The sequence below is a fragment of the Elephas maximus genome, chromosome 5 (assembly GCF_024166365.1).
Source record: "Elephas maximus indicus isolate mEleMax1 chromosome 5, mEleMax1 primary haplotype, whole genome shotgun sequence".
NCBI classification, from domain to species: Eukaryota; Metazoa; Chordata; class Mammalia; order Proboscidea; family Elephantidae; genus Elephas; species Elephas maximus.
The window spans coordinates 49,026,692-49,045,658 of NC_064823.1; the positions used below are offsets into that span (position 1 = coordinate 49,026,692).

Sequence of the window (18,967 nt, forward strand, 5' to 3'; positions counted from 1 at the left end):
TGAGGTCCAATTCAGATGTGAAAGGTTGGAGTAAGAATTCATTTGATGCCAAGTGACAGAAACACAACTGAAACCAGCTTAATCAATAAAAGGAAATTATTGACTCACGTAACTGAAACGTAGCTGCTTCCAGGTTATTATGGATTAAACATCTCCCCCCAGAAATAGGTGCTGGAACCCTAAACCCTGTACTTTTAAAAATGATCCTGTTTAGAACTAGGTTTTTGTTTTTGTTTTTTACATTGTACATTAATCAGATGAGGGTTTACGGAGCAAATCAGTTTCTCATTAAACAATTAAAACACATTGTTTTGTGACACTGGTTGCCAACCATAGGGATTGCAAGGAGCAGCTGGTGGATTCAAACTACTGACCTTCTGGCTAGCAGCCGTAGCTCTTACCAACGGTGCCACCAGGGCCCCCATTAATTAGTTTTAGCAAAGAATTTTGAAAAGGAAAAAGAAACAATGAAATTTCAGGTATGGAGAACAATATTATGCAATTGATGGTGTCTTAGAATTCACAGCAAAGGATATTTTAACTAGAATTCTGGAAAAGTCCATTGATTATAGGATTTGCTTTGGGGTTCTGAACCTGCTGCTCCACTACAGATCACGGATGGCTTGCTTTGTGAAGTAGACTGAGTCAGCCAACTTACTTTGGATTTTAGTTTTCTGGTTTGTAAAATTAGGGAGTTGGGCTAAATGACTTGGATTTCTTTTGGTGTACCATAATCGAAATACTATAAATTCTTATCAAGTGAATTTATAGAATCTGAAGCTTATAAATACGTCATGAAGTACTGTATGTTGTGAGCAGGTATAGATATATATGTAGAGGTAAGAACAGATTCTAAACAAACCCAAGATGAATTCTACAAAATGGATTTAAACATTAACACATGCTTTTTCAGAAATAGCTCTCTCAGATAAACTATAAAACAAAGTAACACTGGAGCCAAAAAATTCGTTTTTCTCAAAAGTCATGTTGATCAAATTGTGTGATCTGTGTACAAAGATCATCTGAGAGAAAACATTATTTCATTCCTGTGGTAAGAGGAAGCTGGATGTCACTAGGGATTTTTGCAAGTTTTAGGACAGGAAGAGTTCTGTTTAGGAAAATAATAATTTCTTAGATGCCGTGGAGAAGGGTATCCTAGGCTCATCCATTCTTCTGCACAAGAGAGGAACTGAGCATGGAATGGGCGATTTCTACTTAATGAAGATATTTACTCTTAGCTGGAAATCGGTGATTAAAATAAAACATGACCACTTGCCTAAAGGCGTGAAAAACAAGTAAGAAAATGTTTATTTCTGAAATAAAAATCACCCCGAAAGGGTCAAGTGCTCCCGCGCTGGTGCGCACACACACACACATGCGCGCGCGCCTTCTCGCATGAATGCACACATAGCTGAAAGGGGATGAAATGCAGAGAAGAAAGGAAGACCAAGAAATGAAAATGAGGAATGAATGAAAAAGAAACAAATTGCTGCTGGAAGTGTTAAAATCAATGTAGCAAGAAGGATTCGTGTTAAAGAAGGATAAAAAGGGCAAGAAATTCACAAGTCTTTAATCTTGCCTTTTAACTGGTCACCTGAAGAAAGAATCCTGTTTCCCCACTGCTCCGGAGAATATACATATAAAAGAGAAAAAAAATACAAGATTTAGAAGTTGATTTGTTGTTGCTGGGTGCCATGGAGTGGATTCAGACTCATAGTGACCCCATGTGACACAGTAGAACTGCCCCATAGTGTTTTCGTGGCTGTTCTTTTTACAGGAGCAGATCCACAGGTCTTTTCTCCCGCAGAGCTACTGGCAGGTCTAACCGCCCCCCACTCCTTAGCAGCCAGCGCTTAACTACTGCGCCATCAGGGCTCCTAGAAGTTGATTTAGAGAGGGGTAAGCACAATGGCATTAGAAAAAAAAAAAGCAACTGGCTGCCCAGCCAACATTCCCCGGCTCCTGAAGAGCCGGCGCTGCGCTTTCCTGCCCAGGGTTCCTTCATCACAGGGCAAACTTGGCGCCTGGGCCCGCGCTCGCTGGGCGGCCTTTCCAGGGAGCTTCTGGCGGGAGCGCGCTCCTCCTGCCACCAGGGGCCGGCGAAGCCACCCAGCGAAAGTGAACAACTGAAACGCCGCACTGTGCCCGCTCGGTGGTCCTGGAAAGGGGGCCCAGTGACTGGGTTCGGCGAGGTGAACGAGAGGTCTGCCTGGCGCCAATGACCCAGGGAAGGCGGGACACCGCTGGGGGAGGCGGTAATGCTCGCCGCGGGTGTGCAGAGAAGGCGAGGCCGCCGACGCCCGGCACCGCGCCCGGGGCCCCGTTATCTCAAGAATTGCAGCCTTCTGCGTCGCCTGGGACCATACGCCCACTCGGGAACCCAGCGCGTGGCGGCTGGACCAGGCTCCGTGAGCTTCTCCGCAGACCTCTTTTAGCCTATTTCTTAATCTATCAGCTGAGTCGGGTCTTCAACGCCAGAGGACGTGAGGTGAGTTTCCATTGGAGAACTATAAGGCTAAATAAAATCCGTAGCTGCAGCGGGAACCTAGTGGGCCTGGCTCCTGCTGGTCGTACACCCAGTGGCTTTCAGCAGGGGCACAGCGAGGGTAACAGCGCCCAGGAGCAATAAATGGCGCCTCGTCCCCACCCCCATCTCAACCCTCAATTTCAAGATGAATAGACTTCAGTAGTCGCCAGCCAAGAGTCAGCAGAACCGCGTTTCGCCTCTTATCTGGCTGCCACAGACAGGCAGCTTTTGTATTTCGGCGCCTGGGAACCTCATTCAGCACCATGTTGAACTTGCGCTGGGGGCAACTGTCCCTCCCTAGACTTCTGGCCTTACAGTGTGTTTGTTTTTGGCATTGCTAGGGAGTGGGTTTTTGTTTGTTTCTGTTGTAGTTTCTGAATCAGCCAGCAGTGTGGCTTTTGTGCACTAGGTGAACACCCATCAGATCCTACTGACTGGAGAATACAACCACCTGCTCCAAGCACAGTTTCAGGCCATGGCTTCTTTACTTACCTGCCAGCAGCTTGTTAGCTCACTTTTATCTCACCTTCGCCTTTCCTGTGATTTGTTGCCTTAAAAAATTAGTAGCAGGAAGCTGCCCTTTCCTTTAGCCCTCATCAAGAAATCGACAACACCAGCTTTTGGCAGGTCAGCTACCTTAGCCAGGTGAGCCTGCGTTCTCAGTGAAAGACTAACACCCCCTTCTCCCAACCTCTTCTCTATACTGGGGCCTCCACCTGACAGGTATTACAGCTACACAGTACTTTCATGACATTTCGGCTTTCTGGTTCTCTGAAAGTCAAGAATGAAACATTTCGATTCAGCAAATACCTGTGTGCCTTCTCCGTACCAAGCACCTAAGAGGACATGAAATACAAATATGAATTAAATAGTTTCTATCGTTCAGTGGCTCAAAACCCAATGCATCAGAATATACTTAAACAAGTAATGTGTGTGATTCATGCTATACTAATGATGTAAAGTGAATAATTCACATAATATGTTTTCTAGCATATGTTAAGGTCTTCAGAATTTTGGTTCCGTTGACTACATTTTTACTATCTTTCTAAGAGTTCTGTGAAGAAAGGAAAAAAAGAAGAAACCAGCAAACCGGTTTCCATAGACTTGACACTGATTCTTGGCAACCCCGTATGTACAGAGTAGAACTATTTCATAAGGTTTTCATGGCTGCAACCTTTAGGAAGCAGATTACCAGGCCTTTTCTTTGGTGGCATCTCTGGGTGGAGTCAAACTGTCAACCTTATGATTAGTACTCAAGAGCTTAACCATTTGCACTATCCAGGGATTCCTGAACTTCTATAGAAGGCATTAATAGAATAAGTGGAAATGAGTCGACAACCGGGGTCTAAGTCCAGGGACCTACACCTAAGTTGCTGTGCTGGATGTGGAAGTTTGGCACTAACATTTGTTCCCACTTGCTTATACTATGGGAACAGAAACTGGAAAGTAACAAACATTTCCCAGACTCCCTTCCAGCTAGAGTTCTGGATGCAAAATTAGGGTCTGGCTAGTAGCTTCCTTGCCTGAGGTTTTGAAGATGGGCGAGATAGAGGCCATCTTCTTGCTGTTTTGGGCACTTTTCTGCAGGCAAGGAAGGTGGAGGAGATGCCAGCATCCAGTCTCCAGCATTGTGGCTGTTAGGAGGCCCTTACAGCAGTGGTGACAGCCAGCCTCAGCATTGAGTGTTGGAGCACCACCTGTGTGGCTGTTAAGGAAGGTGGTGAACACATTCAGTGTTTGCTGTCCAGGCGTCTTCCAGATCCCAGCTCCTCTGGGTCATAGCTGTTCTTGAACTCTGTATCCCTGTGGTGGCCTGTAATTGTAGCAATAATAGTACACTCCTTCGTGGTTCGGTTACAAGTGTTCTCGGATTTATTCCTGTAGGCCCAGCCTGGACCCTGCACTTCTAACTCTTTCACCAGTCTTGGGAACACTTAATTCCCTGTATAAAATGCTTTCTGCTTAAAATACCTGGAGTGGCTTCTGGTTTCTGCATTGACTTTGATTCACATGCGTCCTGTGTAGCCTCTAAGGGTCACCTAAACCTAATCTCTCTAAACTTCAGTTTCATCTCATGGCAAGGACACCGTGAGAGTAGATTCAGAAGCCTGTGGTTATTTGATGCCTTCGATAGAGCTATACCCTCTCCACTTGCTACTGACTCACACATCCATATTACCTGCCTGGCTCCTAATGGCATTTGAGTGAGACACTCAGAGATTAGATTATCTCTGATGCCTCTTATTCTACAAGTATAATGTGAAATATCTCTTCACTTAAAATCTTCATAGAAGTATCGGTGTTGAATATCTGGTTCCTGGCCTGCTATTTATTAGTCCTATTCATAGTGTGAGGGGCAGTGGTGGTTCAGTGGACCCCTGGTGGTGCAGTGGTTAAGAGCTATTGTGAGCTAAGGCTGATAACCAAAGGTTAGCAGTTTGAATCCACCAGCTGCTCGTAGGAAACCCTATGGCCCAGTTTTACTCTATCCTATAGGGTCGCTATGAGCCGGAATCAACTCGATGGCAACGGGGGAGTGGTTCTGTCCAGAATTGTTGCCTTTCATGGGGTAGACATGGGTTCAATCCCCAGCCAATGCACCGCATGCTCAGCTACCACCCGTCTGTCAGAGGAGGCCTGTATGTTGCTGTAATGATGAAGAGGTTTCAAGAGAGCTTTCAGACTAAGACAGACTAGGAAGAAAGGCCTGAAAATCTACTTTTGAAAACCTGTGGGTCACAATGTTCTGATAATTCTGTTGTGGGTGGGGTCATAGTCAGTTGGATGGCAACTAATAACATTCGTAGTTCATATGCAACTGACTTTTTTTTAGTTTTTTTTTTCCTGCAAACTTAATTTTGTTGTTGTTGAGAGTAACACAGCAAAAGATATACCAGTTCACAGTTTCTATGTGTACAAATTAGTGACATTGATTATATTCTTCGGGTAATGCAACCATTTTCACTCTCCTTTTCTGAATTGTGCTTCTCTCATTAACATTAACTCCCTTCCCTCTAAGGTTACTATCTAATCTCTTGAGTTGCTGTTGTCAGGTTGATCCCATGTAGATAGTTCTTAAAAGAGCATAATGTTCAAGGAAGACCTTTTTTGCTAGTTAAAATAAACTATTGTTTGGTTTTAAGATGACTTAAAGCCATATTTTTGGTTTAAGGTTTAAAGATTATTTCAAGGCAATAGTTTCAGGAATTCATCCTCCCTCCATGGGTGGATGAAAGTCTAGAAAGTCTAGAGTCCATGAGAATTTGAAATTCTGTTCTGTGTTCCCCCCCTTTTTTTCTTTTTATTGTATTTTAGTTGAAAGTTTATGGAGCAAATTAGTTTCTCATTAAACAATTAATGCACATATTGTTTTGTCACTGGTTGCCAACCCCAAGACATGTCAATACTCTCCCTTCCTCAACCTTGGGTTCCCCATTACCAGCTTTCCTGTCTACTCCTGCCTTCTTGTCCTTGCTCCTGGGCTGGTGTGCACCTTTAGTCTCATTTTGTTTTATGGGCCCGTCTAATCTTTGACTGAAGGGTGAACCTCAGGAGTGACTTCAGTACTGAGTTAAAAGGGTGTCCATGAGCCATACTTCCGGGGTTTTTCTAGTCTGTCTCAGACCAGTAACTCTGATTTTTTGTATGTGATTGAGAATTTTGTTCTACATTTTTCTCCAGCCATCTGTTGTCTAAGACCTTCTATTGTGATCCCTGTCAGAGCAGTTGGTGGTGGTAGCTGGGCACCATGTAGTTGTGCTGGACTCAGTCTGGTGGGGGCTGTGGTAATAGTGGCCCATTAGTCCTTTGGACTAATCTTTGCCTTGTGTCTTTGGTTTTCTTCATTTTCCCTTGCTCCAGATGGGGTGAGACCAGTGGAGTATCTTAGATGACCATCAACAAGCTTTTAAATCCCCAGAGGCTACACACCAAAGTGGGATGTAGACTATTTTCTTTATAAACTGTGTTATGCCAGTTGAGGTAGATATTCCCCGAGACCATAGTCCCTAGCCTTCAGCCCCGTAATTTCATACTTAGGGAGTTTGGATGTGTCTATGAAGCTTCCATGACCTTGCCTTAGTCGAGTTGTGTTGACTTCCCCAGTATTATGTACTCTCTTACCCTTCACCAAACTTACCACTTATTATTTAGTGTTTTTCCCTCCCCACTCTTTCCCTCCCTAGTTACCATCAAAGATTGTTTCTTTCTGTGTGTAAACCTTTTCATGGGTTTTTATAATAGTGGTATCATACAGTATTTGTCCTTTTGTGATTGACTTATTTCACTTAGCATAATGCCTACCAGATTCATCCATGTTATGAGATTTTTTGCAGATTCGTCAGTGTTCTTTATTTTTGCATGGCATTCCATTGTGTCTATGTACCACAATTTGTTTATCCATTTGTCTGTTGATGGGCACCTAAGTTGTTTCCATCTTTTTGCTTTTGTGAATAATGTTGCTGTGAACATGGGTGTACATATGCCGGTTCACATAATGGCTTCTGTTTCTCTATGATATATTCCTAAGAGTGGGATTGCTGGATCATACGGCGTTTCTATTTCTAGCTTTTTAAGGAGGTGCCATATGGTTTTCCATAATAGTTGTACCGTTTTATATTCCCACCAGCAGTGTATAAGAATTCCAAGCTTGATTAGACTCAAGAGGTGGAGCCAAGATGGCAGAATAATCAGATGTTTCCTGTGATGCCTCTTACAACAAAACCCGAAAACCAAATCTGTTGCCGTCAAGTCAATTCCGACTCATAGCGAACCTACAGGACAGAGTAGAACTGCCCCATACAGTTTCCAAGGAGTGCCTGGTGGATTCAAACCACTGATCTTTTGGTTAGCAGCTGTAGCTCTTAACCACTATGCCACCAGGGTTTCCCCTCTTACAACAAAGACCCAAAATAACAACTGAATAGATTGTATATGACAATCTAGAAGCCCTGATCATCAAAGTCAAATTTAAGAAGTTGGACCGAGAATCAGGGGAGGGAGAAACAGTTCAGAAGCAGTGAAGAAGTGCCAGTCATGAACTAGCTGGCACCCCATGGGCTGGATATGCTGGCACATGCAGGCTGAGGTGAGGAGTAGCACTTGGTATGCATTTCAACACATCAGGAGAGACTGGATGGCACAGTCTGCACAAGCCCCTGGAGCCAGGGGAAGTGGGGCTGGATCTGTAAAAGTTAAGTGCAAGTGTGTAACCTACCAAGGAAGATCAAAAGAACCCTTCCCACTCCAGGACTTTCCTAGCAGAGAAGTACCCCTTTCCCTCATCCATCCTCCTCCCCGCTCTGCTCAGATACCAGTCTAGCAGTATTCAACAATTGCTACACCCCCAAGCCAGAAATAGGAGCTGTTATGCCCAAACCAGTCTTGTGGCTTTACGGGGGGAGGGGGGAAAAACTGCCAACTCTCCTAAGCTGGGTACTCAGGACTAACCACACCCAAACTAATCTTGTGGCTTTAAAACATCACCATGCCCCCTAAGCCAGGAACTCTGGACAGGCACTGCCCCTTTGCCTAAGCAGTGGCATAAGGGTTCTGTGAACTTTGAACACTCATCACCTCTGTCTAGACCTGTGTAGGCTGATTCAACAGTGTAGCCCCTCATTAGCATAGTGTGACAGGGTATGTATCTGAAGCCTATTTTCAACTGTAGAAACCAACAAGGAGTTGCATATTCATGACATTTGACACCACTCTGCCCATTAAGTAGCATCCTCACCCACCCACATCAGGGACCTGAGGACTGGTGGCTCCACCCACTCCTCCTACCCACTTATGACAGGAATCTAAGAATAACTAATGCCTCCCAGTCCTTCCAGCCCACAGCATTGGCTACCTAAAGTCTGGCTGCAAAACCCATCCACCTACACGCTCTATGGCTGGGGACACACCTTCTAACTATGCACTCAGTGACAGCCATCAGCCCCCTACCTGGCTCAGCACATAGGCCCCTAGTGCAGCCAGGTACCTGTGCCTGCTCCAATCACCCCTACATAACCCTGCACATCTAGGACTGTAGATGAGAGTCTGTACCACACACTCGGTGACTGACAACCTGAACACCTCAGCTGAATCCCCACAAGAAAAGTAAACAGACTCCTGGGTGCACACACCTAGTAGCAGCTCTGTCCTCCTGGTGACAGGATGTGAGAGCTGCAGAGACACTAATAACCAAAGTACCTCACATGCCAAGCTTGTTTGGGCATATCAAAACAAAACAAAATGCTAGGACACAGTAAGGAAATATACAATAAATAAATATAATAATTTATTGATGGCTTGGAGAAAACAGTATCAAATCATATAAAGAAGCAGGTCAAGACGGCTCCAGCAAGTGACCAGAACAAAGAACCGGAAACCTTCTGGAGGAAAAGAAGGTATTGGAATTACCAGAGGTAGAATTCAAAAGATTAATGTACAGAGCTCTTTAAGAGTTAAAGAAGGACATCAGGCAATACTCAGAGCAAGCCACGGAACACAGAGACAAAGCAATAGAGGAAATCAATAAAGAAATACAAGAACAGAATGACAAATTTAACAGGCTGCTAGAAACCATAGGAAGACAGCAAATAAAAATCCAGTAGATTAACAATAAAATTTTAGAGTTGGTCAACTCAGTAAAGATCAGAGGAGCAGAATTGAGGCAATGGAAGTCAGAATAGTAAGATTGAAGATAAAGCCCTTGCCACCAACTTATTTGAGGAGAGATCAGATAGAAGAATTTAAAAAATGAAGACACTCTAAATAACAATTTTGTGGGGCACTATGAAGAGGAAAAACCTACACATGGTTGGAGTACCAGAACGGGGGGATAACAGAAAATACAGAGAGAATTGTTGAAGATTTGCTAGAGAAAACTTCTCTGATATTGTGAAAGACAAGAAGATATCTTTCCAAGAAGCTCATCAAACCCCACACAGGATAGATCCCAAAAGAAAGTCACAAAGATGTATTATAACCAAACTTGCCAAAACCAAAGGTAAAGATAGAATATTAAGAGCACCTAGGGATAGACAAAAAGTCATCTACAAAGGAGAGTCCATAAGACTAAGCTCTAACTACTCAGCAGAAACCATGCAGACAAGAAGGCAATGGGATGACATATATAAAACCTTGAAGGAAAAAAATTGCCATCCAAGAGTTATATATCCAGCAAAACTGTCTCTCAAATATGATAGTGAAATTAGGGCATTTCCAGATAAACAGAAGTTAAGGGCATTTGTAAAAACCAAACGAAAATCACAAGATATGTTTAAGGGAGTCCTCTGCCTAGAAAACCAACAATATCATAACAACCCAAGACTAGAACACAGGACAGAACAACCAGATATCAACCCTGTCATAGGCTGTTTTCTAGAGAAGCAAAACCAGTAAGGCATATAAATATGCAGAGAGATTTATATCAAGGAAACAGCTCACATAGAGGCTGAAATATCCCAAGTCCATGGATCAGAATAGAGGCTTCTCTCAATTCATGGAGCCACAGAAGCTGGTGAACCCAAGATCTGTAGGTCAGAGAGCAGGGCTCCTGCTCACAGGCTGTGAAGGTCAAAGAATGACAAGGTCAACAGGAAAGACCACAAGGTTTCTCCTGATTCACGTAGCTGCAGGAGCTGGTGAACCCAAGATCAGCAGGTGGGGGAGTAGGACTCTTGATTGCAGGCTGTGAAGATCGACGAATCCCAAGATGGACAGGTAAGCTGCTAGCTCAAGTCCTAAGAACTAGAGGTGAGGCAAGAGGCAGCTGCTGGATCCAGAACAAGCCACCAACCCTAGCAAGGTGAGCAGAAAGGAAGTAGGCAGCAGAAGGCAGAGAGATGAAGGTATAGGGGACAGTGAGCCACCACAAGCCCTGCCCCCACTAGTACCATTCAACACATTCCATCATGGGGGTGATCACATATCAGACTTCAACAGGGAAGTGATCACAACATTATACAACTGCCAAAACACTGAGAATTATAGCCCAGCCAAGTTGACACACAATCTTAACCATCACAGTCCACCTCTTGTCAACTTGGCGTCTGTACACATCTCCCCAAACCGTACATAATCTCTGAATAAACACAATTATAGTCATATTTGTGCCTAACATGATACAACTAACACACATACAATAAAAAATACACTAGCCCTGTTTACTTTTTATATTTTATAAGTGAAGAAAACAAAAATATCTGATGCACACATACAAAGCAGAAATACTCATAACAAATCCTCCTTTCTGCATCTGATCATGTGGCTGTAACTGATATTTAGAACTACCATTTTCCACCATGCCCTCAGCAAGTACCTCAGCTTGTTTGTGGTTCTTTGCCTGGTGGGGTGACCCAAACCTTCATTCCTGAAGGGCCTAGGCCATTAGTAGTCATGTTGGAATTCGGTTGCTGTAGTTTTCCTTGACTTTAATCACCAGACATGGTAGTACTAAGACATGCCATAAGGGATCTCCTGCATTCCAGACACACTCTTCTTTAAACACAGGCTCTTGAGGTATCCACATTTGCACTGAGATCCCAGCTCTCCCACTTGCTAGCTAGCTCAGAATGTGACATGACCTCTCTCTGCCTCAGCTTTTTCACATATAAAATGAGGATCAGAATTGTAATACGCACCTCCTAGAGTTGGTGTCTACCACCCATTTGTCAGCTTGTCATACTGTGGTGGCTTGTGTGTTGTTATGATGCTGGAAGCTATGCCACTGGTATTTCAAATACCAGCAAGGTCACACCTACAGTGGACAGGTTTCAGCGGAGCTTCCAGAATAAGACAAACCCAGACAGGGAAGTCACAAAAATAAGTCAAAGCTAAAACACTGAAAATAGGGAAACAGAGACATCAACTTAAATGATGACAACATTAAAACAAGAAAGAGGGACTAAGTAGTGTAGTCATAGAACTTTCATATGGAGCAGAAGTTAAGTTCATATCAAGAAATAAAAGATTGATTTAAACTTAGAAAAATAGAGATAAGTTTTAAGGTATCCACGAAGAAAACTAACAAATCTGCCCGTCAAAATAAAAAAGAAGAAAAACACAAAAACTCGGCAAATACAAAATCAACAATGATGAAAAAGATGAAAAGAAAATACATAAAGAGAAATGATTCAGCACAAAAATTAAGTGGAGGAAAGAAACTGTAAAAACTACACACACACACACACGCACACACATCAAAATGACAGCAGTTAATTGTTACCTCTCAAAGATTACACAGAATGTAAATGGACTAAATGCACCAGTAGAGACAGAGAGTGGCAGAATGGATTAAAAAACACGATGCATGTATATGCTGCTTACAAGAGACACAAACACTAAAACTAAAAGGATGGAAAAAATATATCAAGCAAACAACAATCAAAAAAGAGGAGTGGCAATATTACTGTCTGACAAAATCAACTTTAAGGTAGAATCTACCACAAAGGATAAGGAAGGGCACTATATAATGATTAAAGGGTCAATACCCCAAGAGAACATAACCATAATAAATATATACTCACCCACTGATAAAAAAAACCCACTGATAGGGCTCCGAAATACATAAAACAAACTCTAACAGCGTCGAAAAGAGAAATACGCAGCTCCACAATAATAGGAGACTTCGAGCATGTCACTTTGGGTGAAGGACAGTATATCCAAAAAGAAGCTCAATAAAGACACAGAAGATCTAAATGCCACAATCAATCAATTTGATCTCATAGACATATACAGAACACTCTACCCAACAGTAGTCAAGTATGCTTTCGTTTCCAATGCACAAGTAACACTCTCAAGAACAGACCACATATTATGCCACAAAGCAAGCCTTAACAGAATCCGAAACATCAAAATATTACAAAGCTGCTTTTCTGACCATAAAGCCATAAAAGCAGAAATCAATAACAGAAAAAGCAAGGGAAAAAAAGATCAAATACATAGAAATTGAACAACACCTTGCTCAAAAACTTCTGAGTTATAGAAGAAATCAAGGATGGAATAAAGAAATTCATAGAATCAAATAAGAATGAAAACATTCTACCAGAACCTTTGAACACAGCAAAAGCAGTGCTCAGAGGTCAATTTACAGCAATAAATGTGCATGTCCATAAAGAAGTGCCAAAATCAAAATATTAACCCTACAACTCCAACAAATAGAAAGAGAGCAGCAAAAGTAGCCCATGGGCACCAGGAGAAAGGAAATAATAAAGATTAGAGTGGAAATAAATGAAATAGAGAATAGAAAAACAATTGAAAGAGTCAACAAGACCAAAAGCTGGTTCTTTGAAAAGATCAACAACATCAATAAACCACTGGCCAAACTGACAAAAAAAAGGACAGGAAGCAAATAACCCAAATAAGAAATAAGATGGGCGATATCACAACAGACCCGATTGAAATTAAAAGGATCATAATACAATACTATGAAAAATTGTACTCCAACCAATTTAAAAACCTAGAGGAAATGAACAAATTTCTAAAAATATTGTCTATGTAAACTAACACAGACTGAGGTTGAAAAACTAAATAAACCTGTAACAAAAGAGATTTAAGAGGTAATTAAAAAAAAAAAAAAAACTCTCAGCAAATAAAAGGCCTGGCCTGAATGGCTTCACTGGAGAATTCTACCAAACATTCAGAGAAGAGTTAACATCAGTACTACTAAAGGTATTTCAGAGTACAGAAAAGGATGGAATACTCTTGAACTCATTCTTCGAAGTCAGCATAATCCCGATACCAAAGCCAAGTAAAGACATCACAAAAAAAAGAAAATTATAGACCAATATCCCTCATGAACATAGATGCAAAAATCCTCAATAAAATTCTAGCCAATAGAATTCAACAACATATCAAAATAATAATTAGTCATGACCAAGTGAGATTCAATCAGTTTGATTCTTTCTTAAAAAGCTAGAAATAGAAGTACCATACGATCCAGCAATCGCACTCCTTGGAATATATCCTAGAAAAATAAGAGCCGTCACACAAATAGATACATGGACATCCATGTTCATTGTAGCACTCTTCACAATAGCAAAAAGATGGAAACGACCTCGGTGCCCACGATGGAATACTAACTGTACAACGAGGAAGAACAATAATGAATTCGTGAAGCATCTCACAAAAATGTTTCTGGAAGGCATTATGCTGAGAGAGTCGCAAAAGGACAAACACTGTATGAGACCACAATTATAAGAACTCAAGGGAAGATTTAAACATAAAAGAAAACATTCTTCGTTGGGTACGAGGGTAGGGAGGGAGGGAGATGAAATTCACTAACTAGATAGTGGACGGAAATCATCTTAGGTGAAGGGAAGGACAACCCACAATACAGGGGAAGTCAGCACAACTGGAACAAAGCAAACCTAAGAAGTTTCTTGAACACAGCCAAACACTTTGAGGGACAGAGTAGCTGGGGCTGGGGCCTGGCAACCACAGTTTCAGGGGACATCTAGGTCAATTGGCATAATAAAGTTTATTAAGAAAATATTCTGCATCCCACTTTGGTGAGTGGTATCTGGCATCTTAAAACCTTGCACGCAGCCATCTCAGATGCATGAACTGATCCCAACCCACTTGCAGCAAAGGAGAATGAACACCAAAGACACAAGGAACATATTAGCCCGAGAGACAAAAGGTTCACATAAACCAGAGACTCCGTCAGCCTGAGACCAGAAGAGCTAGATGGTGCCTGGCTACCATCAATGACTGCCCTGGCAGGGAACACAACAATATGTGTATAAGTTTTTGTATGAGAAATTAGCTTGAGCTGTAAACATTCACTGAAAGCACAATTAAAAAAAAAAAAAAAAGGCTTAAAAAAAAAAAGAGTTCCAAGCTCCCTGTAGCTTCTCCAACATTTGTTATTTTCTGTTTTTTGTTGTTGTTGTTCATGCCAGTACTGTCACAGTTAGGTGGTGTCTCATTATAATTTTGATTTGCATTTCTGTAATGGCTAGTGATCACCAGCATTTCCTCATTGTTTGTTAGCTGCCTGAATGTCTTCCTTGGTGAAGTGTCTGTTCATATCCTTTCCCCATTTTTTAGTTGGATTATTTGTCTTTTTGTTGTAGTGGTATTGAATTTTCTTATAGATTACAGAGATTAGAGATTTGTTGCATTTGTCATAGCCAAAAAATTTTTCCCATTCTCTAGGTTCTGTTTTTACTCTTTTGGAGAAGTCTGGATAAGCCTAAGTGTTTAATTTTTAGAAGATCCCAATTATCTAGTTTATCTTCCAGTGTTTATGTATTGTTAGTTATGGTTTTTATCTTGTTTATGCTGTGTATTAGGGCTCTCTAGCATTGACCCTATTTTTTCTTCTATGATCCGTATAGTTTCTGGTTTTATATTTAGGTCTTTGATTCATGTTGAGTTAGTTTTGTGTATAGTGTGAGGTATGGGTCCTGTTTCCTTTTTTTTTTTTTTTTTTTTTGCAGATGGACATTCAGTTTTGCTGTCCTCTGCTTGTTAAAGTTATGTAATGGTTTTGATTTTGTGCTAATGTTTTGATTTTGTCCCTTCTTTTTTGCTGTGTGCATATATTGCTATAAATTGACCTCTGAGCGCTGCCTTTGCTGTATCCCAGAAGTTTTGGTATAATGTGTTTCATTCTCATTTGATTTTAGGAGTTTTTTGATTCTATCTTTGATTTCTTCTATTACCAGTGGTTTTTAAGCAAGATGTTATTCAGTTTCCAAGTATTTGATTTTTTTTCCTTGCTCTTCCTGTTATTAATTTCTACTTTTATGGCATTGTGATCAGAGAAGATGCTTTGTATTATCTCACTGTTTTGCATTTTGTTGAGGGTTGCTTTGTGGCCTAAGATGTGGTCTATTCTGGAGACCGTTCCATGTGCTTTGGAATAGAATGTGTACTTTGCAGCTGTTGGGTATGTGATTATCGATAGGTGTGAGTTTATTGCTGTCACTTTGTAGTTTTTTTTTTTTTTTTTGTGGTGCTGACATTTTCTTTGTTCCTCTTAGTCTTGTGTGATGAATTCCTTTTGTTTGTGGATCTTCTTTTCATTTCTTTTGTTTTTGTTTACTGAGACTCTATATTTTTCTTCTTCATTTTAGTGAGTAATTTTGTTAACTTTCTTTGGGGTCACCTTGAAATTTACCGCTGTCTTCATAAGATTAAACCAATCTTTTATTACTTGATATTGCCTTGACTTCCTCTTCATTTGAAAGTTCTATACCTATATCATTTATTCCCTCTTATTGTTCTGACATTTTTGACATTTACAGATTGACCTCTCTGGTTCCCTGTTGTAAATATTTTAGTTTTGTTTTATCCTTAAGAGTTCATTATCTAGGTTAGTACCCGGCTGATGCTGTCTTATGTCCTAGGTTCAGGTTATTGTCTGATGTTGTTGGTTTTCTAACCAAAGGACTCCCTTTAATAATTTTTGTAAGTTTGGTTTGTTTTTTACATATTCTCTTAATTTCTGTTTATCTGGAAATATCTCAATTTCACCATCATGTATGAGAGAGAGTTTTACAGGATATATTATTCTTGGTTGGCAGTTGTTTTCTTTCAGGATTTTATATGTCATTCCATTGCCTTCTTTCCTGTATGGTTTCTGCTGAGTAGTCAGAGCTTAGACTTATTGTTTCCCCTATGCACGTGACTTTTCATTTTTCTCTAGCTGCTCTCAAGGTTCTTTCACTGTCTTTAGTTTTAATGAGTGTGATTAGGACATGTCTTGGTGATTCTCTTTTGCAGTCTATCCTGTATGGGTTTTGTGGAGCTTCTTGGATGGTTGGCTTTTCATCTTTGATGATATTGGGGAAGTTTTCTGTTAGCCAATCTTCCATGATCCTTTCTGTGTTCTGCATTTTCTCCTCCCGGCCTGGAACTCTGATCACACACAAATCTTTCCTTTTGATTGTATCCTACACAGTTCTTGGGGTTTCTTCATTTTCCTTCATTCTTTTCTCTGATTTCTCCTCAAACAATGTAGTATCCAAGGATTTGTCTTCAATTTTGCTGATCCTGTCTTCCATTGTTTCAAATTTGCTCCTAAAACCTTCTATTGCATTGTTCATTTCTGAAATCTTGTTTTTCTTTTGGATTGCTGTTTTTGTATGATTTCTAGTTGTTTATTTCATTTTGACATTTTGTTCCTGTCTTATTTTCCTGAATTCTTCTATTGCTTGTCTGTGTTTTCCCTGATTATGTCTGTTTTACTTGATTTTGTCTGTTTTCCTTTTTTTGTCTGTATTTTGCCTTCATCTGTTGGAGAACCCTGAATATTAGAGTTTTGAATTCCCTGTCAGATAGTTCCAGTGCCTTTTTTCTACGAGAAGATCATCTGGTGTTTTATTTCGGTCTCTTTCTCGAGCTATCCTTTCCTGGTTTTTTTTTTTTTTTTTTTTTTTTTATGTTTTGATATTGTCTGCTGTCTCTAGGACAGTCATGAATTATTTTCTTCATTTATTGATTGTAGATTTGATTGTTTCATGCTGCTTTTTGTTTTATTTGGTTATGTCTGGACAGGCAGGCTGGGCGTGTTTTGTTGCTTGCTTACCTGTAGGCACAATACTTCTCACCACCTTGTCCAGGTGGGCAGGGCCAATCACTCAGCTGTGGTGCAACAGGGCAGGTCCAGTGGGGTGGAGAGTCAGGGATGGGTAGTATGTGACACGAACTGGGCCCAATGGAGCAGGGCCGGGGGCAGTGCAGGCCAGCATCTGGAGGATTGCAGCAGTACTGGTTGGGGGCATGGCACTAAGCCCACAGCACTGATAGGCAGGAGAGAAAGGGGAGCATGTAATATGTGGAGCTAAGTGGCTGGGTGAAAGAAGACAGAGAAACAAAAACAAAAGCAAAAAAGAAAACAGTGGAAAAAAAGTAAATAAAATGGTGATATGGTCGGATTTGGCAGGTAATGGCAAGGCAGACTCAGTGAAGCTGTGTGCCAGTGGCTCTCTAGCCAAGCAGTGTGGCTCAGCCTATCTAGAAGGGGCATAGACAGTGAATGGGGCTAGGCGAGTGGGAGAAAGGAAAGGAAAAAGGGGAAAGAGAGGGAAGAAACCAACCAACAAACAAACAAAAATGAATAAATAAATAATAATAATAATAACTACAACAATAAAAAAGAAATATATGGTAGTTACTGATGGGAAGGAGAGAATGACATTCTCAACTGAACACATGGATGGGGAATAGGGAAGGGTATATTCCACAAAATAAAATGAGTGTACTGTATACCAAAAGAAGAGGGAAAGATGCTTGGCAGGTCAAAGCTATGAATATCTTCTATGGAAGACATGATTATCCCCTCATTTTATGAACCCAGGTTGCTAACTTTCCATCTCCTTCATTGTTAGCTGTCACTCATGCTGCTCCCAGTTTGCCTCTGTATTAGCAGTGTCTTCCTACATTTTAATTTATAGCAACCCTCATCTTCTGAGGGTTTGGAAACTAGATGAGCAAGGTCATTAGAATTGTCTTCAAAATTACAACACACTACTGCAAGAAACCAAAAGAAATCTACATGAACGGAAAAACATATCATGCTGATCGATAGGTAGACTCAACATTGTGAAAATGATAATTCTACATGAAGCAATTTACACATACAATGCAATCCTGATCGAAATACCAACAACATTCTTCAAAGAAATGGAAAAACTTGTCATAAACTTTACATGGAAAGGGAAGAAGCCCGGGATAAGTAAAGCAATATTGAAGAAAAAGAATAAAATAGAAGGACTCCCACTACCTGACCTCAGAACCTGCTATACAGCTACAGTAGTCAAAACAGGCTGGTACTGGTACAATGACAGATACATTCACCAATGAATCAGAATTAAGAACCCAGATGTAAATCCATCCTCCTATAGTCATCTGATCTTTGACAGGTCCAAAAGTCCATCATATGGGGAAAAGGCAATCTTTTTAACAAATGGTGCTGGCAAAACTGGATGTTCATCTGCAAAAAAATGAAACAGGATCCATACCTCACACCATATACAAAAACTAATTCAAAATGAATCAAAGACCTAAATATAAAGCCAAAAACTATGAAGTTCATAGAAGAAAAAATAGGATCAATGCTAGAGGCCCAAATAAACGCTATTGACAGGTTACAAACCACAACCAACAACATACAACCTCAAGAAGATAAGCTAGATAACTGGGGTCTTCTAAAAATTAAACACTTATGCTCATCGACAGACTTCACCAAAAGAGTAAAAAGAGGATCTACAGACTGGGAAAAAAAATTTGGCTGTTGCAAATAAGACGTAGGTCTAATCTCTAAAATCTACAAGAAAGTTCCACACCTCCACAACAAAAAGATAAATAAGCCAATAGAAAAATGGACAAAGGGAATGAACAGACACTTTACCAAAGAAGATATTCAAGTGGCCAACAGACATATGAGGAAACACTTGAGATTACTAGCCATTAGAGAAATGCAAATCAAAACCACAATGAGAT

The 18,967-nt window shown here is 40.8% G+C and overlaps 2 protein-coding genes across 2 annotated transcripts in view; both read left to right on the forward strand.

Moving 5' to 3' along the window:
* The window catches only part of LOC126076912 (3-hydroxybutyrate dehydrogenase type 2-like), a 155,284-nt gene that overhangs the window by 8,845 nt on the left and 127,472 nt on the right, over positions 1–18,967 (forward strand). The window lies entirely within an intron of this gene.
* Positions 2,041–18,967, forward strand: part of LOC126076908 (sodium/hydrogen exchanger 9B2-like) — a 66,577-nt gene continuing 49,650 nt past the window's right edge. The window contains exon 1 of the mRNA XM_049885613.1: positions 2,041–2,488. The gene's annotated coding sequence lies outside the window, so the exon portion shown is untranslated. The remainder of the gene's footprint in view (positions 2,489–18,967) is intronic.